Source organism: Eucalyptus grandis, chromosome 8 (assembly GCF_016545825.1).
Source record: "Eucalyptus grandis isolate ANBG69807.140 chromosome 8, ASM1654582v1, whole genome shotgun sequence".
NCBI lineage: Eukaryota > Viridiplantae > Streptophyta > Magnoliopsida > Myrtales > Myrtaceae > Eucalyptus > Eucalyptus grandis.
Genome location: NC_052619.1, coordinates 14,669,709 through 14,689,178, shown reverse-complemented (window position 1 = coordinate 14,689,178; position 19,470 = coordinate 14,669,709). Strand labels below are relative to the sequence as shown.

Here is a 19,470-nt window from a genome sequence, read left to right as displayed (position 1 = left end):
TCAACAGAGTATTCTTGAGGCCTATCTTAGAGAAAACTCCTTATGAAGTATATAAAGGGAAGAAGCCAATTGTTTCCTACTTCCATGTCTTTGGTTGTAAATGTTTTGTTTTAAAGAATGCAAATAATTGAACTGGAAAGTTTGAAGAAAAATCAGACGAATGAATCTTCCTTGACTATTTTACTTCAAGCAAGGCTTAGAGGGTCTTTAACAAGAAGATCAATCTGTGGAAGAATCTATGAACGTCAAGTTTCAAGATTATATGCAAAATCTACCAAACCAGACTTAACTTGAAGAGTTTGAACCTGTTCTAGGCTTTACAAAGTCTACTTCTCCCGAAGAGGTTCAGACTTCTAGAGAACAGCAACAAGCAGATCGAGAAGACTCAACCGAAGCAGAGGATCAACAGATTTTCAAACCAAGCAGCAAGTGAAAGCACAAGTCGAGTCATCCCAAAGAACTCATCATTGGCAACATTGATGAAGGAATTCGAACCAGATCCAAAATGCTAGAAGAGTCGAGTGCTCTAGCACTTATTTTTGAAATTGAACCAAAAAGTGTAGATAAGCCTTGTTTGACGAAAGCTGGATCAAATCTATGCAAGAAGAGCTCAGACAGTTCAGCATCAACGATATTTGGGAGCTGATTCCAAAACCTAAAAGTAAATATATAATCGGGACATAATGGGTCTTTAGGAACAAGATAAACGAGAAAGGAAAAGTCGTTAGGAACAAAGCAAGACTCGTGGCCAAAGGATATACTCAAGAAGAAGAAATAAACTATGATGAGACCTATGCACTAGTAGCGAGGTTAGAAGCAATTAGATTATTATTTACTTTTGCTTGTTATAAAAATTTCAGGTTATTCCAAATAAATGTCAAAAGTGCATTCCTTAATGGATTCTTTCAAGAAGAAGTTTATGTGGAACAACCATTAGAATTTGAAGATTCAAGAAAGCGATTCAGTCAATAGACTGAAAAAGGCATTGTTTCGACCGAAGCAAGCACATTGAGCCTGGTATGAAACGTTGAGTAAGTTTCTAATTCAAAACGGTTTTGAAAAAGGGAAAGTAGATACTACTTTGTTCATAAAGAGAGAAGGAAAATATTTTTTACTGGATGTAGATGACATTATCTTTGGTTCTCTTAATGAAAATTTATGCAAGAAATATTCAAAGTCTATGCAAGATGAATTTAAGATGAGCATGATGAGTGAGTTAACTTTCTTTCTGGGATTGCAAGTCAAACAATCGAAGAAAGGTATATTCATTCACTAGGAGAAATATGCCAAAGATCTGATCAAGAAATTTGGGTTAGAGAATTGCAAAAAGACAGAGATGTTGGAGAAAACTTCATTGCATGTTTTGAAGTTGACAAAACATTTCCATCAGTCTAGTCTGAAGACTTGCAGACTCTTTAGTCAAAGTCTCGAAGATCGCCGGACCGCCGAGACTCAAGATTCAAAGTCTATCCTCATTGACAGTTTCTAGACCGTCAAAGAAAACTTATCCAGAATTGGGTATTTCGTTAATGATTTGATTCTATCGACTAAAGAAGATCTCTTGGCTGGATATAGCATCTTGGAATCTATTATTCGTTTTGATTTCAATTCGGGTAATTTAGATCCATTGATTGACGAAGCATACTTGGAATGTTTTATTTATAGAAACTTAGATCCTGATTATATGGGCGAGCAAGATTGATGGGCTATCGTCATATTCCTTAAATAACTCGAGATCTACCTAATTGATTCTGTCCAACGGGTAGATTGGAAGAGCTCCTTTGGTAAGTGCCAACGGGTATGAATGCATGGAGGAGTATATAAGGAAGACGTTCCAGTTATTCAAGTATGTGCGCGATAAAAGAATTCCAAAGTCCGAAACTTCTTGTTCTTTGTCAATTCAATTGTTTAGCGAAAACTTGTACTCAAAAGAGTGTTTATACTTTTGTGAGACCTTGAGGAAGTGTAGCAAAGTTTCTACACTATGGAATCAAGGATGAGCTATACTGTAACAACTCTTTTGATTATTAGTGAAATCCAGCCGGTGGGTTGTTAGTGCGGAAGAGTGGACGTAGGCTTGGATTAAGCCGAACCACTATAAACTTTGTGTTCTTATTCTCTTCCCTAAGCTCTTTTACTTTGATTGTAAATCTATTTGATTATTAGAGTCTAATTTCATTTTCATAATCTATTGCTAAACAGAGTTGGTTTAAAAGCAAAATTATATACTTTACTCTGCAAAATTTATTTTCGCACCTATTCACCCCCGCTAGGTGTTTGTACTAGCTTTCACAATTGATATAAGAGCCTGTGTACTCATTTAAGTTGAAGTGTTTTTTACTTCAGAGTTAACGATCCATGGCTAGTATGTTGGCTCCAAGTCTGGTTGAAGGGCAAAGCAACACCAGACCGCCTTATTTTGATGGAAAGGAATACAGCATATGGAAAAACAAGATGAATGCATTTCTAAGATCAAAAGATCCTTTGGAATATGACGTGGTAGACAAATGAATCATTCCTAAAGCTGCATCAGTCTCAGAAAGGGGAAAAGAAGCTGTTGAGTCCTGTGAAATGACTCAAGAAGAGATAATTAAGAGACAACCTCTTGATGCAAAAGCAATTTATTCATTATATTGTGCATTATCTCCTACTAATATAACATAATATCTTCTTGTGAAACAGCTAAAGAAGTCTGGGATAAATTGCACATCACCTACGAAGGAACCGATCGAGTGAAAGAAACTAGAATCAATATTCTGCTCAATCAATATGAAGCATTGAAGATGAAATTAGGAGAATCTATCATTGATATATTTAGCGTTTTACAGAAATCATGAATGGTCTTGAGTACCAAGGTCAACCAATCTCTGAACCCATGAAGGTTAACAAGTTACTGCGTAGACTTTTCAAAGATTGGAATCACATAAAGACTTCAATAAGGGAGACACAAAGAATCATGCCACTCTCTGTTGATTAATTGGTTGGCACTCTTCAATCTTATGAAGTGAAGCAAATTAATGAAGATGAAAATCCCAAAGGTAAGAAATCCATTACATTAAAATCTAATGATGATTCTGATGTCACAGATTCTGAAGACGATATGGACGATGAAAAGCTTGCTCTCATGATAAGAATGTTCAGAAAATTGAATAGAAAGGGAAGAAGATTCAATCCGAATAAACAAAGTTCTCAAAAACTACAAAATAAATCAGCTGAGAATGATGAATCTAATAAGGATGTAATCTGCTTTGAATGCAAGAAAAAAGGACACATCAGACCCAACTGTCCCCTGCTGAAGAGAAAGAAAAGAAAGGCTGAGAAATATCGAAAAACACTTAAAGCAGAAACTTGGAGTGATACCGAGTGTGAATAAAGTGATGATGATTATGCCAATATTTGTCTCATGGCACACTCAGAATTAGATTCAGACTCTGAGACAGACTCAGACTTTGACAGTGAAATCGAGGTAAGTAATTTAAAAATTCCTACTAAAGTCTCTAAATATATTGATGAATTGTGTCTTAGTCTCAAAACCTCTCTCAAGAGGATTTTTGAACTTAAAATGGAAAATTCTGCACTGAAGCAACATGAGATTGTTTGGAAAGAAAAGGTCGAAAGTTTAGATAAAAGTGTTATTACTTTGAAAGAAAATGTAGACAATCTTTCAAAAGAAAATGTATTTTTGAAAAATGATATCTCAAGTATTTCTAAAAGGTTTTCTATAGGATCTAAGAAATTAGAAAAGATTCTTTCAACACAAAGACCTTACTTTAACAAATCAGGTTTGGGAATGACTGCTAAAACCATTCCTCTAATTGATTTTCCTAAGGTAAATGAAAGAATTAAACAAAGACCTACAAAAGATTCTTACAAAAATCATTTCCAAAAAGTTTTTATAAAACCTGTAGGCCGCAGTGCTCTTAAATGTTTTAAGTGTAACAGCTCAGAACATTTTGAGAAAAAATGTCCCATGGTTTGGAAACCTGTTAGAAAGGTTTGGGCAAAAACTGTATATCACACTAACTCCATTGGACCCAAGAAAGTATGGGTATCAAAGAAAGCTTGAGTTTCTTATTTAAATGCAAGTCACTATCAAGAAAAATGTTAAATGGTACTTGGATAATGGATGCTAAGACATATGACAAGAGTCTCAAATTGCTTCATAAAGCTTGTGCAAGTTAATGGTGAAAAGTTTCTTTTGGAAGAAATAGCAAAGGCAGAATTGTGGGATACGAAACTATAAAGATTGGAAGTCTCACGATCAGTAACGTTTTATTAGTAGAAGGACTCAACTACAACTTGCTGAGTATCAGTTAGCTGTGCGACACCGGTTTCAAAATCAACTTTCAAGAAGGAATATGTTCAGGAACTAGTAAAGACTCCTCTCAGACTTTCACAGGGCGAAGGCATAGGAATATCTATCTCTTAGATATCAAATCAGAAAAATCTCAATGTCTAATCTCAATTCAAGAGGAAGTGAATCTATGGCATAGAAAACTTGGACATATCAACATGAAACAAATAGCCAAAATCTCAGTAAAGAAACTTGTTCGTGGACTACCCAATCTAACGTACCAAAAGTCTGATCTATGCACACCATGCGTATTGGGAAAATATGTAAGAAATTCTTTCAAACCAATAAATCAAGTGTCCACTAATCGTGTACTGCAACTCTTGCATATGGATCTCTTTGGACCAACCAGAACTCAGAGCATTGGAGGTAAAAAATATTGCCTAGTAATTGTGGATGATTATTCACGATTCACTTGGGTATATTTCATGGCAAGTAAGTCTGAAACATTTTCTTATTTTATAAAATTTGCTAAGAAAGTTCAAAATAAGAAAGGGTATGTTATTTCAAGTATACGGACAGACCATGGAGGTGAGTTTGAAAATTAAGACTTTGCTAAATTCTGTGATAAATCTGGTTTTCAGCATGTATTCTCCTCACCATACACTCAAGAGCGGAATGGAGTTGTGGAAATGAAGAATAGATCACTGCAAGAAATGGCTAGAACTCTTTTAATTGAAAGTAACATTTCTTCTCTTTTTGGGCTGAAGTAGTTTCTACAGTGTGCTATATTATTAATAGAGTCTTCTTAAGGCATATTTTAGAGAAAACTCCTTATGAGTTGTTCAAAGGAAAGAAGCCAATTGTTTTCTATTTTCATGTGTTTGGATGCAAATGTTTTATATTGAAAAATGCAAATGATCGAATTGGTAAGTTTGAAAAAAAAAATCAGATGAAGGTATCTTCATTGGATATTCAACCATAAGCAAAGCCTACAGAGTATACAATAAAAAGATTGAATTTGTGGAGAAATCGATGAATGTCAAATTTCAAGACTTTATGCAGAATTAATCGATTCAGACTCAATCTGAAGAATTTGAACCTGCTCCAGGCTTTACAAAGTCTAAATCTTCAAAAGCAGCTCAAACTTCAGAAAACCATCAACGAATGATCGTTGAGGAATCAAATGAAGAAAAAGACCAACAGTCTAACAAATCAACCAGCAACTGGAAATACAAGTCTAGTCATCCCAAGGAACTCATTATTGGTGACATTGATGAAGGAATTTGTACAAGATCTAAAAGGCGTGAAGAGTCTAGTGCTGTGGCTCTTATTTCTGAAATAGAACCCAAGAGCATAGAAGAAACTTTAACTGATGAAAGCTGGATTGAAGCTTTGCAAGAAGAACTCAGACAATTCAATAACAATGATGTCTGGGAATTGACTCCTAAACCGAAAGGTAAATCTATCATTGGAGCTAAATGGGTTTTCAGGAACAAGATGAACGAGAAAGGAAAAGTCATAAGGAACAAAGCAAGACTCATGGCCAAAGGATATACTCAAGAAGAAGGGATAGATTATGATGAGACTTACGCACTAGTAGCAAAGTTAGAAGCAATTAAATTATTACTTGCTTTTGCTTGTTATAAGAATTTCAGGTTATTTCAAATGGACGTCAAAAGTGCTTTCCTAAATGGATTTATCCAAGAAGAAGTCTATGTGGAATGATCTCCCGGTTTTGAAGACCTAAGGAAACCAGACTCTGTATTCAGACTGAAAAATGCGTTATATGGTTTAAAGCAAGTACCAAGCTTGTTAAGTAAGTGTTTAATTCAAAATGGCTTTGTTAAATGTAAAGTAAATACTACATTGTTTATCAAAAGAGAAAGCAAAAACTTTTTACTTGTTCAAATTTATGTTGATGATATTATTTTTGGATCTCCTAATGAAAATCTCTGCAAGAAATTTTCTAAGTCTATATAGGATGAATTTGAAATGAGCATGATGGGTGAACTAACCTTCTTTCTCGGGCTTCAAGTGAAACAATTGAAGGAAGGAATTTTCATTCACCAAGAAAAATATGCTAAAGAACTTGTTAAAAAGTTTGGCTTGGATAATTGCAAAAAGACAGATATACCAATGTCAAGTTCCTCAAAGCTGGACAAAGATGAAGGAGGAAAGAAAGTTGACTAGAAGCTATACAGGAGTATCATTGGTTCACTTCTTTATCTTACTTCTAGACGACATTCTGTTTAGTGTTTGTATTTGTGCCGGTTTCAATCGAGACCCTAAAGAATCTCATTTGAGTGCTGCTAAATGTATCATCAAATACGTTGCTTCAACCTCTAATTTCGGTCTCTAGTATCCTAAAGAATGAGAATTTACTTTTCTTGGATATTCAGACGCAGACCTAGCAGGATGCAGAATTGATAAAAAGAGCACCTCGGGCACCTGTCAATTACTTGGGAACATGATAGTATCTTGGTTTTTGAGGAAGCAAAGTACCGTAGCTCTTTCTACAGCAGAAGCAGAATATGTGGCTCTTGAAAGTTGCTGTTCACAAATTCTGTGGATAAAACAACAACTAAGAGACTTTGGAAATGAAGATTTGTGCACTGAAATCAAATGTGACAACACCAACGTGATTAACCTCACCAAGAATCCAATTCTTCATTCAAGAGCAAAACATATACAGATTCGACATCATTTTATTAGAAATCATGTTTAAAATGGAGAAGTCTCGATTCAATTCATTGACTCAAAGAATCAACTAGCGGACATCTTCACAAAGCCTTTGGAGTAAAGTTAATTCGAGCTTATTCGTTTTAGACTCAATATCTTAAAGTCTCAAGAAGTTCGGACTCGTGGATAAAAAGTCTAATGATACTCGGACTCAAAGATCAAGATTTACGACCGTAAGTTATTCTCGTTTTTGGAAATTTATCTCACAGATAAAATCCCGAAAATGTACGATTATCTATTCATCCGTAATTGATTGATGTTAACTTCCATAGTTTTCGTGATTATTGCAACATTCCTTTTTGAAAAATGAGTTATTTTTGAAAAGACGGTTATCTATTCTTTCAAACAAGCACTTATTTTTTGAAAAGGCATTTTCTATTTTTCCTTTTACGTCGTTCCATATGCCTCTTTTCGATTGCTTTATATATTGATCGTCTTCCTCACAAACCCTAAAAAGTACAGAACTTCGCTTTCTTACTTTTACTCTCTAGTTTAATCTTCAAAGTTCTCACATTTTTTCGCGAATTGAGTTTGGAATCTCTCAAAGACTGTGAGAATGGCGTCCCAAAGAAAGTCTTCAAGGATCGCGAACAGGGGACCACAACACATGCATGAGGGTCCTACACATTTTGACCTCACTAAGGAAGAATAATCCCCAAGACAGTAGTAGATCTCACAACATTCTCAACCGCGTCAATCTCCTCAAGCTAGACCTCAAGGTAGTGATCATAGAGTGGAGGAAGAAATCATTGAAGGCGCAGAACCCGTAAGATCTCATAAGCCTGCTTTTATCTTTAAGCTTTACTCTGCCTTGAAGAGGGGAAGCACTCGCTTGAAATATATTGATGAACTTTTGAAAGAGAAAGGGTATTGAAATGAAACCCACTTTTTGCGAACAATGGAACGATTGAAAATTGCTCCTACGGGGTCGGCAAATCGAGCATTTGCGAATATTTCTAGTGATCCACATGTTGGAGGTCTTAGTCAGCCTGATGGGAATGATGATAACAAAATGTACACTCATTTCAAGCCTAGAATGGGTGTTGGGGGCAAATATTCAAAGCAAAATGACAGATTTGTTTCGCTTGGAGGAACACAAGCAACTTTACTCCAAGTTACTAAAAAGAGGGTGATCAATCCGAGAAGTGTAGACTTTGATTTTCTTGATTCTTTGAATGTGAAGTCTGCGAGAGAAATTCACTCAACTTCAGCTTGAGCGATTTTGTTCTGAGACGATAGAGGCATATCCAAAACTTACTGCTTACTTCTATTCTAATCTAAGTTTCTTGGATGCGAATAGATTTTCGTTTAGTGTTCGAGACCAGGGTATATCGTTGACATTAGGGGTGTGCAAAATACCCGGGAACCGCCTGACCGCCCGGAACCGGACCGGAACCGCCCGGAACCGGCGGTTCTCGAGGGAACCGGTGGGAACCGGTCCGGTTCCGGTTCCGTGGGCGGATCCACCCGCCCGCCCACCCCGACCGGACCGGCACTTTTTAATATTAAAAAAAAAAAAAACTAAAAGAAAGAAACCCTAAGTTCGCGTCTCGTCTCTTCCTCTGCGGTTTCATCATCTTCGATTCTCTCTCTCTCTCTCTCTCTTTCTCTTCCTCAATCTCTTCTCTTCGTCTTCGATTCCTCCCCTTGCGTCGACGCCGCCGCTGCCGCTCCTCCTCCGCCGCTGTCCACCCCCTCGAGCCGGTCGCCACCCACCACAGCCGCTGCTCCTCTACCTCTGCTGTCCGTCCCCTTGTTTTCTCTCGTTCTTCGCTCCCGCCTCGAGGCTCTGCTGCAGGTTCGCTTCTTCCTCTCGGTCGCTCGCTAATTCCCGCAGCGTTTCTCTCTTCTTGCTTGCTTGCTTGCTACCTCTGCTTCCGCTGTTGTTTTGCGCTTCTTTAGTTGAACTTGCATCTCGCGTTTTCGCAATCCTCCCCTTTCCTCACGCATATTGATGGAAAAAACCCTAGCCCTCTCAAAAAACTCTCTCCCCTGCGGCCTTCCCTCTTGCACTCGGCCTTCCCTTTCCCCTCGTTGTTTTTGCATTTCGTTAGGCACTTCTATGATTGCGTTGAATTTTCTGGCTTTTTTTTTCTTCTCTTTGGCGCTAAATAGTTTTGGCTTGATCGTTCAATGATTAGTGAGATAGTCTGGCCAATTGGTACGACTTTAAGAGATTCATCGTTTTCTTGGCTAGGTTGGAAAACTGGAAACCATCACTTACTCTTTCTGAATCAAGATTTGTACATCAGTATGACATTTGGTCATTATATACTAAGTTGTTGCTATTTGGAATTTGGTCACATTTTGCTCTTTAGTAATCGGTGTTTGCTAGTGTTAGTATGTTTTTTGGCTTGGATTCTTGTTATTGCAGATTAAATGAAGAAATGAAGGGCATGGAAAGTCTAGCGACACAATTGTATCCTTGACTAGATGGAAAAAGTCTTTATCGTTGCTGCAGTGTTTGTCTTGAACACATTTTTGTCCTGTGAACTTAGAAATTTATCGAAAAGCATCATTTTACTTCTTACAAACGAGCGATGCCCATTCGTTGGAAAGTAAAAGCCACACGGTTTCATTTTTTTTTCCCCAGTTGAATTAAAGGTTTGTGCTATCATTTGTGTTTTCCTTGACATTGCTTCAGAAAAATTCGAGGAGGAATGTTGATGCTTTAGATTCTCATGTCAACAAGCTTGTCCAGCTTCCATGACATCGGATAAGCTGTCAATGCACTTCTGTTTCCCTACTTAAAGATCTCTTCTTATGAGAGTCCTAGTCTTGCCAACATGATACTTGAAATGCTGGAGTGAGAGGAAAGATGATCACCTCACTTGTAAGATTCACTTTTGCCATTCTTTTGCATCTCTTGCCATTAGTTGTATATTATCCTCCTGACTTTGGATCGGTCTGGTTATAATGTCCATCGGGCAATGTAAGTATGATATTCTCATATATGCTATGGAAAACCTGTTGCTAAATCATTCATCGAAGATGTTTAACTAGGGAGCTAAAACTTTTTGGCTTGCTTTGATGATGCTTGCTATGCAATTGAGAATTGAGATCAATTATGTCATCTCTTTTGATGTTGGGTTTTCCTTAGCTTAAAATTTTCATCTCATTGTTAGTGAGACCGGATCCATGCAACAAACGGATGGATCCCGGTTCTAATTTTTTGGAACCGGTCCTTAGCGGGCGGTTCCCGGTTCTAGTCCGGAAACCGCCCGCCCGGACCTTGCACACCCCTAGTTGACATAGACACATTGGCGGATGTGATTGGAGTAGAGCAAGGGGCATTCCAATCGATTAGTGTGTCTGTTGGTCGTGCGACGATGGAGCTTGTTTGGAATGGAATGGCTGAAGGAAGAATTTTGTACTTGAGGATGAATGCCTCTAACATTTTGCTTCACAAGATCGTGATCAATTGCGTCAGACCCAAGTCAACCTCGAAGACCGACATCTCTAACTCAGAAGCAAAGCTGATGTATGCCATCAACGTTGGTAAGAAGTTCTCTCTGTCTCACACAATCATGTTTCACATGTATAGAACGATGGTGAAAGACAGAGGGCAACTTCCGTACTCAATGCTTGTTACAAAGCTTTTCAGACGTTTCGATATTCAGCCTCCCAGGATTCTATATATTTGATCGTGTGATCAAATGGTGGTGGGACTGAAATGGTTTCCGAAATGCGTCTGAAAGAGCTGGACAAATTTTTGGAGCGATTGAAGGAGAAAACCCCAGTCAAGACTCACCAAGTTCCTTCAGCTGCAAAATGGAAAGGGAATGAGCCCATGACAGCTCCATCCAAGAAAAGAAGAGCACTTGTCCTGGAGGATGAAGATGATGAGGACGATATTACCATTTCCGCTCTTGCAATGAAAAATCTACAAAGTGTTGTTCCGTAGATTGAGGAGAAAGAGGATCAAGACAGAGACGAAGAAGAGGAAAGGAGTGGAGAGTGAGAAACAATGCGAAAAGATGCAGAGGAGGAAAGGATTGCAGAAGAAGAAGAAGACAAAGGTGACCAAGAGGAAATAGAGCATGAAGAGTACTTCTCACCTCTTGAGGGCATTGAAACAGGGGGGTTGCTGAGAAAAGAGGTACATCTTCAATTGTTGTTACTAGTGAAGGTGTTAGTCATTCACCTGCAGGTCCAGACAACATCTATGCCTCTCAATTCCCTGAGAAAGGTCATGAGGTTTCATCGCAAAATCTGAGTGATCATGCTAGCTTGCCATCATCTACCAATACTCCTATTGATCGTGCAAAAGCTAGCACTCGGACTGATAATTCAGTAGACTTTCGCAGGGTACTTGATGTTCTTATGGAGATGCGAGGCCAAATTTATGCTCTGGGATGCGAAGTTCAGAACTTGCAGAATGTAGGTCAAGCCTCTTCAGTTTTCTTGCATGATCAAATTTATGCCCTTGCTCTTCAAGTTTAAGCAATTGCCAAGGGTGAAGATGTTGCTCAACTGAAGGAAGGTTTGAAAAAGCTGGAAGGGATTGTCCAGTCAATGTGAGATTTCTAGCTTATTCGCGTACCTAGGAAATCATAATTTCATTCTCTTTTTCTCTACCTTTTTAATGCTGACAAAAATGGGGAGAGATGTTGCAAATTTGAGATTTAACTCTTGACTTTTTGATTGACTTTACTTTTGTTTGGCTGTTTGGTTGTGACTGGATTTTGATTTGGATTGTTTGATCGTTTGTTTATTTTAAGCACTATTGGTATTTCATGGCAAAGATAGCTGTTTATTTACAGGTCTAACTTATTTCCTGTAGATGCAGATTTAATGCTGTCTTTACTAAGTTAATTATTTTTGTGAGATATCCATGTTTGCTTGAGTATTGTTTTGTAGGTCAAAGATATCCAAATCTACATGAAAGTTTTGTCACCATAAAAAAAGGGGGAGATTGTTGGAGAAAACTTCATTGCGTGTTTTGAAGCTGACAAAACGTTTCTATCAGTCTAGTCTGAAAACTTGCAGATTCTTTAGTCAAAGTCTGAAGATCGCCAGACCACCAGATTCAAGATTCAAAGTCTATCCTCATTGACAGTTTCTAGACCGTCGAAGAAGACTTATACAGAACTAGGTATTTCGTTAAGGATTTGATTATATCGACTGAAGAAGATCTCTCGGCTGGATATAGCATCTTGGAATCTATTATTTGTTTTGATTTCAATTCGGGTAATTTAGATTCGTTGATTGACAAAGCATACTTGAAAGTTTCTACTTATGGAAACTTAGATCCTGATTGTATGGGCGAGCATGATTGATGGGCTATCGTCATATTCCTTAAATAACTCAAGATCTTCCTAATTGATTAGTCCAACGGGTAGATTGGAAGAGCTCCTTTGGTAAGTGCCAACGGGTATGAATGCATGGCGGAGTATATAAGGAAGACGTTCCATTTATTCAAGTGTGTGCGCGATAGAAGAATTCCAAAGTCTGAAACTTCTTGTTCTTTGTCAATTCAATTGTTGAGCGAAAACTTGTACTCAAAAGAGTGTTTATACTTCTGTGAGATCTTGAGGAAGTGTAGTAGAGTCTCTACACTGTGGAATCAATGAAGAGTTATACTGTAACAACTCTTTTGATTTTTAGTGAAATCCAGCCGGTGGGCTGTCAGCACGGAAGAGTGGACTTAAGCTTGGATTAAGCTGAACCACTATAAACCTTGTGTTCTTATTATCTTCCCTAAGCTCTTTTACTTTGATCGTAAATCTATTTGATTATTAGAGTCTAATTTCCTTTTCATAATCTATTCCTAAACAAAGTTGGTTTAAAAGAAAAATTAAATACTTTACTCTACAAAATTTATTTTCGCACCTATTTAGCCCCTCTAGGTGCTCGTACTAGCTTTCACAAGAGACACTTATGTCAAGTTCCTCGAAGGTGGACAAGGATGAAAAAAGGGAAGAAAGTAGATCAGAAGCTCTCTTCTTTACTTTATTACATTTAGACTTGACATTTTGTTTAGTATTTGCATCTCGTGCTAGATTTCAGTCTGATCCCAGAGAATTTCATTTAAGTGTTGCAAAATGCATCATTAAATATGTGGCGACTTCTCCAAAGTTGGGTCTGTGGTATCTAAAAGAAGGAGACTTTACTCTTATTAGATATTCAGACGCTGATTTAGCAGGTTGTAAAGTGGATAGAAAGAGCACTTCTGGAACCTGTCAATTGTTGGGAAATATGCTGGTATCTTGGTTTTCAAGGAAGTAGAGTATTGTAGCTCTATCAACAACAGAAGCAAAATATGTGGCTCTTGGAAACTATTGTTCTCAAATTCTGTGGATAAGACAATAGCTAAGAGACTTTGGAATTGAAGAATCATGTACTGAGATCAAATGTGACAACACCAGTGTTATTAATCTCACCAAGAACCCAATTCTTCATTCAAGGGCAAAGTATATAGAGATTCGACACCATTTTATAAGAGATCATGTCCAAAATGGGGAGATTATGATTCAGTTCATTGATTCAAAGAATCGGTTGACAGACATATTTACGAAGCCTCTAGAGAAAAATCTATTTGAGTATGTTCGCATCAAATTGAATATTATTTATCCTCCGGAGTAAAGTCTCGAAGTTGGCTAGACTCAGAATTTTCAGACGCTACTTCGATGAGAATATCTAGAGTCCAAGTATTTTATTTTTGGAATAAAAAGGTATGTTTAACCGAATTGTTGCTTGCCTATTTTATTTTTAGAAATTATCTTTTTCAAAATTTTGAATTTTTTGGCAGTTTTTATTTTATTTCGAAAAAGCAGTTTTCTTTTTTCCTTATGACGGTTCGATTATCTCTTTTCTTTGTGACCTTTCATCTTCTTTATATACCCTCTTGTATTTTCTTTCAAGCACTTCATTCCAAACCCTAAAATATAGACTCTCTACTCTCTCATCTCTACACTCTTGTCTCTACTCTAAAGTTTGTTCCGCAAGTTTCCATCTTTTTCACCCGAACCTATCTGAGAAATCCTCCTAGCCTGCAAGTATGTCTTACCAAAGGAAATCATCCCAGATTGCTAGCAAGGGGCCTCGGAATGTGCCTGAAGGCTAGACACATTTCGATCTTACAGAAGAAGACTCTCCTTAAACATCTCCATAGCGTAACCCGAAGGACACTTTGCAGAATCCTGCTCGTGAATCATTGGAAGAGGAAGTTGAGCAAGATGTTGTTCCTCTCCGTACCTTGACTCCTTAGGTTCTGTACAAGTTTTATGATTGTTTGAAAAATGGTGGTTCGCCAATGTCCTTTATTACTGATTTTCTTAGAGAACACGGTTACAAGAATGAAACGTTGTTTCTGAGAACGATGGAATGTTTAGGAATTGCAAAGAAAGGAGCAACAGATGAAACTTTCCTTAACTTTCCTGTCGATCCTAAATTTAGCTCTTTCAATTAGCCTGAAAGTAAAGACGATGATAAGATAATGTATTCGAATTTTCAGTTGAGGATGGGTATTGCTGATGAAATGCTTGGTGATGGAACAAAGCTTTTCCGTTCTAAGGATCACAAAAGGGTTTACACCCAAATGCTAAAAAGAGGGGTGATGAACCCTCGATCAGTCGACTTTGACTTTTTAGACTCGATCAAGGTGAATTTGAGGGAAAAATTAGCTTTCCTTCAACTTGAAAACTTTTGCTCTGAGACAATTGTTGCCTATCCGGAGTTGACTGCATTTTTCTATTCGAATCTGTCTTTTCTTGACCACAATTGTTTCAAAGTTTTATTGAACCAAAGGAGATAGAAGCAGGAGAGAGAGAGAGAGAGAGAGAGAGAGAGAGAGCAGACACAGAGCAAAGAGAAGAAGGAAGAGAAGACAGAGAAGAAACAGAGGAAAGAGAAGAAGCAGGAAGAGAAGCTACAGAAGAAGAAGGTCAAGATGACTCCTATGAAGCAACAATTGCAATATCCTTATCTGAGGATTCATAAGCAACTAGGAGTGGACAAGTAGGAGAAAGAACAGAAAAAGAATATCACTTTCGTGCTAAAATCGAGAAATAACAAGAAGAAGTTTTCCAATCTCCACATGTAGGCACAAAACAAGGGGAGCTCATGAAAAACAAGTACTTCTCATTTTGCAAGTGATGATATAAGTCGATCTCCTGCCGACCCAAAAGAAGTCTATGCTTCTCATTTTCCTAAAGCTAACATTGGAGAATCCACTCCAAGTCTTGGAAGTAGACCAGTTGATGTTCCCTCATCTCTCAACACTCCATGAATAGAACATGTTGAGGCTAGTGCGCAAACAGAAACTAATGTAGACTTTCAAAGGCTGCTCAAGCTTCTTCTGGAGATAAAAGCACAGCAATATGGTATGATTTGAGATCCAGAAGATTCAGTCTGCATTGCAATCTACTTCAGATTATCTCAATGAGAAGGTACAGTCTTTAAACTTACAAGTTCAAGCTTTACATCAGCAAGTTTCACAGACTGCCAAGATTGAAGATGTTGAGAAGCTGAAGGAGACAGTGCCAAAGCTGGAGGAGACAATTCAGTCAATGGGGGATTTCCAGCTCGTTCGAATTCCAAGACAAACTTGATTTCATCCTATCTCTTTTCAATTTTGACTTTCTCCACTTTTTGCTGCTAACAAAAAGGGGGAGAACGTGCTGATTTAAACCTTAATTTGATTCCGTTAACTTTTGCATGTTTGACTGTTTCAAATACTTATATTCTGCAAAACTTAACTTTTGTGGAACCTTTGTGGTGATGACTTTAGATGTGGATGGATATGGATGTTTAAATATTGGTGTTTGAATTTCAATATTAACTTGTTTTCTGTGGTTGTAGAATCGATACTATCCAAATCCTTATATATTTGTTTCTTTTGATACTTAGTGGAATCTAGCCAATAGACTGTCAGCGTGGAGAGTGGACATAAACTTGATATAAACCAAACCACTGTAAATTCTGTGTTCTTATTTTTTTTTTCATGAACTCCTTTATTTAAAGTGTGTGTGTGTGTGTGTGTGTGTGTGTGTGTGTGTGTGTGTGTGTGTGTGTCCCATTATATCATTCATTTGGGAGTGGCTAGAGATTTGCGCATTGAGAGCTTTTTGCAATTGTGTGTGTGTGTGTGTGTGTCCCATTATGTCATTCATTTGGGAGTGGCTAGAGATTTGCGCATTGAGAGCTCTTCGCAATTGTGTGTGTGTGTGTCCCATTATATCATTCATTTGGGAGTGGCTAGAGATATGCGCATTGAGAGCTCTTTGCAATTGTGTGTGTGTGTGTCCCATTATATCATTCATTTGGGAGTGGCTAGAGATTTGCGCATTGAAAGCTCTTCGCAATTGGCCACTACTTGTTCGCACCTCCTAAGAGAGGCACAGCTTTTGTCAAACAACAGAGAGCCAACTATAGAAATTACAAAGCCAAATGGACAAGTCTCAGGCACCGAATTACGTAACTAGACAGCACATTAAAGGCAAAGGATTCCTCCATCTAGCACACATCAGCTCACTATCAATTCCAGCAGCTCAGTATCAATTCCACATTACACTGAAATATCCTCCTTTAACGTGTAGAACATCATGAAGTATGCTATCGGGAATACATTCCGTGTGAGTTTCAGTAGTATTTTCCACTAGCCTTACCTTTTAGTATCAGCACTAACCAAGCAAATTCTTCATGCCAGCCTCTAATGTTTCTGTTATATCGCCCTGCAGATTCAGCTAATGGCTCCATATATACTTTGGAAATTAACACTAACAAATAAATTGTTATATGGTTGTCATTGACACTGGAAGAAGTACACCTCAAGTGCCAAAACTTGGCACAAAGAGATACTTAAGTGCCCAAAGTTAAGAAAGTGACACTTAAGTGCCAAAATTGGAGCAAAATTGATCACTTAAGTGCCACTTCGGCCAAAATCTAGCCAAAATGCCGACGTGGCGATTTTCCGGCGAAATAAGTGTAAAACGACATCATTTTGTATGCTTGATGTGGCTAGACAATACAAAACGACGTCGTTTTGGTGCTGACATGGTAAAAAAATAATATAAAAATAATAAATTTAAATTTAAAACTAAATTTATTTAAAACATTTAAAAAATTTAAAATTTTAAAAATTAAAATTAATTTTAAAAAACAAAAACAAAAAGAGGGCCGACGACCCCGGCCGATCCTCCCCCTCTATCGCCGACCCTTCCCGGAATGGGGGCAAGGGCTCGGCCCTCGGCCCGCCCGCCTCTTTTTTTTTTTTTTAAATAATATATATTTTTACTTTATTTTTAAATTTTTTAAATAAATTTAGTTTTAAATTTAATTTAATTAATTTTATATTAATTTTTTACTATGTTAGCATCAAAACGATATCGTTTTTGTATTGTTTAGTCATGTCGGTGTGAAAACGACGTCGTTTTGCATTTACTTCACCAGAAATCGCAACGTCGACATTTTGGCCTAATGGCACTTAAGTAATCAATTTTGCTCGATTTTGGCACCGAAGTGTCACTTTCCTAACTTTTGGCACTTAAGTCCTCTTCGTGCCAAGTTTTAACACTTGGGGTGTACTTTTTCCCATTAACACTAGTAGCCCTTTCTGTCATAAGTAGACCCGTTAAACGGGTGGGTCGGGTCATAAATGGTTCGACCCAAATCGACCCATTTAACCCGTTTATGACCCGTTTATTGCAATGCAAAAATTTTGACCCATACCCGACCCGACCCATACCCCGTCCACACCCAATCCATTTAACTAAACTTAATTTATTATATATATTTAAAAAATGGTATTACTAAAATAATTTTATAAAATACAAATTTAATGGAAATTTTTTATAATTTTTAAAATAATTATTTTAAAAAATCGAATTTTAATTATTTTTATTTTTAAAATAAAATATAATTATTTTTATTTTTTAAATATAAATTTTCTTTTTTCTTTTCTTCTTTTTCTTCTTTGGCCGGCTGCCGGCCATGACAACGGCCGGCAATCGGCCACAAGCGAGCCTCGAGCTTGCTCGACGAGCTCTAGAGGATATATATATATATAATATGATTGAGCAAATTATGTAAGTATTCTCACAAGGGTTCCAACGTAAAAAGTGAAACCAGTCTATCCTTCTCTACTATCATTTTTCCAATTAGCAGCAGTCATCAAATTCATCCTTACCTTCACTTAGAACTTTCTGGCCCTAAGCTTGAGGAACCGCAACAACTCTCTATTCGCAAGATACCACCCGCTGCAACTCCACTGGACCCGGCTCTCCCGTAACTCACAAAGTGGTCACCACCAGCAGTAGAGCGAACTGCCCGTAAGGGAAATAAAAAATGAAGATCAACTGTAGTACATGGCTCTCCCGTAACTCACAAAATGACTAGACAAAGAGTATATTTTGATCCACACAGCCCTAGCAACAAATGGTTTTATCTGTTTTGAACGCACTACCGAATGCAGAGAAGAAGTATTGGAAATAAACCTGATCTTGTCCTTCTTCGTGCGTATCGGTTGATGAAGAATCCTTTCGCCGCTTCCATACAAACAGCGGAATAAGCGCCAAAACGAGAAGCATTGAGAGTATGGCCACAAAGAGTTCCTCCATCTTCAAGTCCTAGAATTAAAACACACAAGGAGACCGAGACTAAGGAGACATAATCAGATGAATGCAAACAAAAACACTGGTACTTGTAATCATCATCCGATTACAGAATTCCCCCAAAAAGTCCATTCGTTTATCACATAAGAAAACACAATCTGCTCTAACACCGCATTTCGGACACCCTTCCAAGTTCGCAGCAGAAAAAACACACATCAACCCAGCACAGAACAAATCACTTCCACCGTCGAATCGACTCAAGCAAAATCACCACTTTTGTAGACGAATTGACGACACTAAGCATCCGGTCATCGATCAAACATGTCGTCGGGACCATCCCGCCGCACGTGCGCTCTCGATTACGTAAAACAGCAAGCCCGAACTTGAAATGAAATCCACGACTGCGTGTTGAGACGGAGTACCTGAACCGAGCGACTCCATCCTCCGACGATGGATCCGCGAGCCGTTCACGGCGAGCAGACGAGTGCTGCTTTTAGGTTTGCAGATTCTGGATTCGATGTCGAATGAAGATGCCGATTGACGTGCTTCGCGAAATCGAGATGGGCAGCGACAAGGTGACGATGGGCGGTGGCAAGGCGACGATGGGTGGCGGCAAGCGGCGACGAGGCGACGATGGGCGGCGGCAAGCGACGAGGCGATGGAGGTGGCAGCGAATTGAAAGCGAAGAGGGGGTCGTGGTCGTAGAATCGTCAATCGTGGGCGTGGCCTTCGTGGGTTACTGCCTACTGGGTTTATTTTGATGGGTTGGTAAATGGGTATATAGTAGACCCATTTAAGACCCAGTCCGTTTATTTTTAAAACCCACGTGGGTGTCTTGAGAAAAAAAGACTGACCCATTAACGACCCATTTAAGCATAAATGGGT

At 38.2% G+C, this 19,470-nt stretch overlaps 1 long non-coding RNA gene across 1 annotated transcript; it reads left to right on the top strand.

Annotated features, from left to right (window-relative positions):
- The first annotated feature begins 8,627 nt into the window (after nucleotides 1-8,627).
- On the top strand, nucleotides 8,628-9,540 carry LOC120287619. The gene is made up of 2 exons (XR_005545774.1): nucleotides 8,628-8,831; nucleotides 9,408-9,540. It is a non-coding gene; the product is annotated as an uncharacterized LOC120287619 (long non-coding RNA).
- The last annotated feature ends 9,930 nt before the right edge of the window (nucleotides 9,541-19,470 follow it).